At 42.9% G+C, this 5,978-nt stretch overlaps 1 long non-coding RNA gene across 1 annotated transcript in view; it reads right to left on the bottom strand.

Annotated features, from left to right (window-relative positions):
* Positions 1-5,832, bottom strand: part of LOC146369113 (uncharacterized) — a 36,590-nt gene extending 30,758 nt beyond the window's left edge. Inside the window, exon 1 of the long non-coding RNA XR_014797381.1 lies at positions 5,744-5,832. This is a non-coding gene — a long non-coding RNA (uncharacterized LOC146369113). The remainder of the gene's footprint in view (positions 1-5,743) is intronic.
* Positions 5,833-5,978: the final 146 nt, after the last annotated feature.

Below are 5,978 nucleotides of genomic sequence, written 5' to 3'. Positions count from 1 at the left end.
TCCGCGTTCCTTTATTTCTTCCTTATACCACGTCAGCTATAAAAACCTGCACAATGTAAGTCTTCCCCTCTCTCTCTCTTTACCACTGAGGGCATAGCCTGCTTGTTTGTAAAAGATTTACTGGAATTGTGACCAAGGTATGGTGGCATTTACATTTAGTATTAGCTCTCAAAGGTGGCTCATGCATTTCATCAAACAGGATTGGTGATTAAAATTAAATATCAACCTCTAATGTCAATGTGAAAGTTAAAAAAAAAAAAAAAAGGGCAACAGTGTCTGTCCAGCTTTCAGTGCTAAGGCTAATCTTGCTAGCATTCTATAGACAGACAATAAATAATGCATTATCAAAAAAAGTTTTATTTTTTACATAAATAGACTTGACTGTAAATGATTAGCTCAGAGTGTACAAAATCAAGCATACCTCATATTGAAATTATATAATTTGCACTCAACATTTTGAGAAGACCACTTTCTATATAGACTATGTACTAACCAATAATAATAATAATAATAATAATAATAATAATAAATTGCTGACTCGACATATTTATTCAGGACTTGAGCTGGTTTTTTTCTGTCCACGAAGTCACAGCCTCAGGGCTAATGCTGCAAAGTCCAATTAAGGGTTAAAGACACCCGGCCAAGGCTTGCTTACTGAGCAAGTCAAACCCCTCTGCTGTAGTCACACAAACAAGATATTAAAACACAAGGAAAAAATGGTTCCTTGACTACTCCTTGAGCAGACTAGACTATTCATTAATGAATAGCATGTTTCGTAAGGACCGATATGGTCCTTACGAAACAGGTATTCTGGAATATTTCTGTCTCTCGGCAGCTGCTGGGTGTGTGACGATGTTTCTAGATCAGTCTGACGATAGTTCAAAAGGTATTGAAAAAAAACATGAAAGAGGCTGAGTAGGTGTTTTTAGTTAGAGTATCTGGCCTTATTTAATTCCTACCACCCCCACACCAAAATATGTACATGAAACCTTGAAGATGAGATTAGGTCATGCTGTTTCAAGATTTCTAGCATTTGCCTTGGTCTGCATGTAGTTCTTGGAATAAGTGTCATCACACGTGAAATATGTCTAAGAACAAATTTAAACTCGGTGACCTTCAAACCAAATGAATCAATTTCACGTTTATTCCACAAAATTATTACGGTTTTGGGATGCCAACGAGTTGATCTATAACGCCGGCTTCCAGTCATTCTTGTTCTGTGGTACAGTACCATTTATCGCTCAGCAGATCACTCAGGAGATTCATTGGCTACTTTTATCTTTTGTTCTTTACTTTTTAGCTTTCAGCAATACAAAGGGCAAATGCTTCGTAGTGTCTCGACACTGGCCTTGATAAACCCGGTTTGTGTGTGTATGGTAAATACTTAAAAAATACTTTAAATACTTTCCAAGTATTTAATGGACCTCCCCTTTTTGCTGCACTTAGTTTATAACTGAACCGGAAGAATATGCACTCCTACCCACAAAGCAACCCCCTCACCCAGTCTTCTCACAGGACTTGTGAACTCTCCATAAACCCCTGAGTCCCTCCAGAACACTGCTGTTCATCTGGAATCAGAAAAACTCCACACACACAAAAAAAAAACTTAAATAGACACTAAGGTACAGAGAGTGAAAAGAGAGAGGGACAGAAAGAGAGGCAGGCCAGATTGCAGAGGGCTGAATCAATGCAGCAGCCTGGTCTCTTTTTTTTCCTCTCCACTCTTTTTTCATTTTTTTTCTCTCTCTCTCTCAAATGATTCACAGTGGAAAGAAAAGGCCTTTTCCCTGTCCTCAGTTGAACTCCACATCAGCTTCCTGTTAGAAAGGCAAGGAGGAAACACCCAGAGCAACACGCGCGTGCGCACATACACACACATACACAAACATACACAGAAGAAGGCCTTCACTAGTGGATTCTTCGCTGCCAGAGAAATTAGGTCAAGCACTTAAATGCCCTGTGCTGAGATGCACAGAGACTTAAAATGTGAAGTGTTTGGTGGGGACAGCAAAAGCACAGCAGAGCAACAAACACACATGCAAACAAACGCCTGTTGCACTTGGGATATACACACACTAGTGACACACTTTACATCTCATGGTTTTCCACATTATTAATACCAGAGAAAACTTAAATAATCAGTGACAGACGCCCACCTACTGTTAACACACCATCCATCTGTGCAGATTAGAACATGACAAGGTGGCTTTGTCACACACGATAAAATAAATGACGAATTAAAAAGGGGGTAAGGAGAAAAAAAACAAACACATTTTAAAGCCCTTCTCAGGCAAAAAGCTAAAGGAGTATGTGTGAGTTCTCAAAACGCCAGATGACCTGATTAGGGAGCGACAGGACTCTGCGCGCCTATACGAAACAGCTAAAGATGGGGTGGGCGAGCACAAGACGCCACACTGCAGCATCGGCCGTGCACGCCGAAAATCCCCCTCGCCAAACCCCACCGCCCCCCGCCCTCCGACCTGAAATGGCCTTAAAGTAACAACACACCACATCGCCATCACGTCCAATCAACTATTCATAGAAAGGCTGGATTGCGCTCCGTCCTGATCTTGCCGTTTAGGGTTTCAATCAATTGCGTGAGATATGAGAGTGTGGCAGGGAGTGTGGGAGGGAGGATGAAGCTGCTCTGAAAGCAAATGAGAGGAATTTTTTTTATTTTTTTTGCTGAATCCAAGCCTTCTTCTTTTCTACCATATTGGCCACTGCCAGTGTGGCCCACAACGGAGCTCAGAGCTATGGGGTGGCGGGCTGAATCTGAAAATAATCACGTCAATTTTCACTTCACAGCCATGTGCTTTCTTCTGTCCCACTGCCTCACTGTAGAGAAATGAACCCCGGCCCATTGTCTAAAGGCCACCTGTGTTTCTGCTGCATTCTCTCAAAGGCACATTTTCCTGTTTATAACCATGATTGTGCCTTATAAACATGCACTGTCAGGGTATTAATAAATCTCATAAGACACAGAGGGGGAAAAAATTGTGTTTGTGACCAAGCTATTGCAGCCAAGAGGTCGTTCTGACCCCGCTCAAATTTTTGGCTCCTGACAGTTGTGTTCCTCTTTCATGGTGAGAATGTGGCAATAGCACAACACGCCGTGTTTTTGTCAGCTAACACAGATCTTTTCCTGGGAAACGCTGCTGCTTCTTTGCAAATTTGACCGACACTCCAGAATGAACAGAATCTTACCCGACCGGCCAACCAGGCTGCACACAAAGCCTTGAGAGCACACAGGCACACATACACTCACAAAGCAAAAAAGAAAAAAATGTAGCCAGATGAGCAGAGATGAACTGAAAAGAAGAGGCAATTCTCTAAGGTGTGCGTGGGCCACTTTTTAACCTTTAACCTGCGATGCGTTTCCGTGCCGGTGAAGTGTGGCCAGAATGATATATCTAAGATAAACTGACAGCAGTAAATTTGAAAAAATCAGAGTATGAAGCTAACAAAAAGGGAGACTTGTGCTTTAAATCAATAGAGTCAAATTTAATAAATTTACACCCAGTGCAAATTACAAAGCAACCATGCTTTTATGACTTTATGTGCAGGCTGCATTTTTGCTTTAGTTGCTTTTAGAAGAGGACGATGATTTCCCCACTTTATTTATTATTTAGCAGGAATCTGTGTGATTATCTTCGGCCAAAAACAACCAAAAGATGAGGGTGTAAAAAGAACTTTGTGTGCTGCTACCTGACCAGTGTAAAGCACCTGTTATTACTGCCCACATCCACGTGTAACATCAAACAAATCAACATCAAACGCATCACAAATCTAATATCTCACGGGGAATTTAAGCATGTGTCTTTTTAGAGAAGCTCAGTGTACACCTGAGACACAGCCAGGAAGCACCAAACGGGCCTTTAGAGCATTAAAAATACATTCAGCTACTGCTGAGTTAGCGGCTCTCGGATTTCAATGAATTAATTTAATCAAAAAACTTCTCTTGAGGGGAAACCACAGTGACACATCAGGGGGAAACCGCACAGTCCTACCATATGTTCTCGGGTCTTACATACGCTCATCATCTCGGGGCGCACAGCACCGGGAGACGCAGTTTTTACTAATTAAACGCACATTTTTCATTTTCTTTTTCAAATCCTTCAAACTGATCACTTGGAGAGCGGTGATGTTTTCCGCTGGATTGACGCGATCCGCCCGGCTGCCTATCTGTGTTTGCATCGGGGACAACAAAGGGGGAAGATTATGCCTCTCAGCTAGCAGAAACTAGGGCACGGGAAGGCGACCTCTTTTCTCGTATTGCGACGGAGAATTTACAGCCTGGCGACCATTTCCATCACCGCGTATAGACTATAAGGTGTCTGCGACTTGTTCTCAATTTTAAAGACTTTTTTTTAAGCTATTAAACAGTTTCGGGCACGCTGGAAACTTCCCCTAAGGACTGTTTCAGTCATAACAGTGTCAATATCCACTGACTCAGTCTGGGGAGGGTGTTGGTGGAGGGGAGACGCACCGCCACAATTTACACACGCTGTATAGCTTTTGCTTTTAAAACAAAACCTTTGATGTATTTTTACGCAATTGGCGCAAATTTAAAACTAAAAATAAACGTATAGAGCGGCATTTTAATACGCACCGATTCGTTTCAAGTTCACGTTGGATGGTCTGCTCCGGCGTGTCCAAGTCGGCCGGCTTTATATTTCCTTTAGCCCACGGTGACTCGTCTTCCTTTTTGTGTCTGGAGCCACGAAACAGCAGGAAATTAAAAAAAGCAAGAAAGGGACGATATTTGCAGACTGAGATGTGGAGGAGTCATCCCGAGACTCGGTCTCCGAGAGCCGCTGCTATGCCACGAAAGTGTTGCGTTTCCCCCCTTTCTTTCCCCGCGTCTCTCTCGGCCGGCCATCCAGCTCGGTTCAGTGGGGACACACAGCAGACTGCGCCGTGCGACTCGCGCCGCCGGTGAACCAGATGCGTCAAGTTCAGCTGAGGTGAAACACGAGTTATACAACCACACCGCTGTGCGGTGCAGGCTGCTCTGCCGCGCTGCTTATTTAAAGACTCCAAAATACGAAGGGAAAGGGGGGGAAAAACAAAAGACACCACTCTGAAATATCAGCAAAAACGAGCCTGCGTTCAGATGATTATTAAGGGCTGCCTCACTCCCTCCCCTCCTGCCCCCTCCGCGGACCTAAAAAGCACTATTTGCTCGCGTGAACTTTTGTCAGCCTCATGAAAAAGACTATTTTAATTCCGCCGTCAACTTTTACTGGTGCTGAAAAAAGCACAAATTACTGCCGCGAAATTATTTACAGCAGTAAAAGAATATTAAAGAATTAAAAACAAAAATGCTATAAAACAACCACCAAGGTCACTGTAAAGTCACATATTTTCCATGGCACACAGGTTTTATGCCCCACCTTGAATTATTACACACATACCATGCCTTTTTTTCACCCCACTTGCACCACCCCTGCTTTTGTAATTAACAATTACTCTGGTAAGTAGCTTTGCTGTAAAGTATTATTCATAAAAGTGTGTGCTTTTAAAACAAACTGCAAGTGTGAAGCTAAAGAAAAATAGCCACAAAACAAGCAAAATGTGCTGCGTCACCATCCGTCCGGGCCAACGGCGCTCTATTAACAGCACATTAACTTAAATGTAATTCTCATGTTAGCTTAGACCTTTACCTCCACAGCTAGGCTACTTCATTTTCTTCATCTGCTAGCTTTTAAAACACACTCCCCGAAAGCGGGACTTCACACACCTGTTCCCTCCCTGCAGTTAATGAGCTTCATTCAGTTTTGTCCTCTCTGCAAGTTAATGAAGACCTCCTTATGCACTCGACGCCACAGGTGACTCGCAGACAAGCCCGGACTTGTTGAGGTAGCCAGTTTGCCTCACAGACACTTTATTGATTAATCAGCTGTGGTGATGAGTCAAACCAGAGCTGCTGGAGCACATCCCCGACATTTTGAAAAGTTGCTAAAAATAAATAAATA

The sequence above is a fragment of the Perissodus microlepis genome, chromosome 17 (assembly GCF_051167445.1).
Source record: "Perissodus microlepis isolate ML-2025 ecotype Zambia chromosome 17, ASM5116744v1, whole genome shotgun sequence".
NCBI lineage: Eukaryota > Metazoa > Chordata > Actinopteri > Cichliformes > Cichlidae > Perissodus > Perissodus microlepis.
Note: the sequence above shows the minus strand (reverse complement) of the source record. Positions and strands in the feature narration are given on the sequence as shown.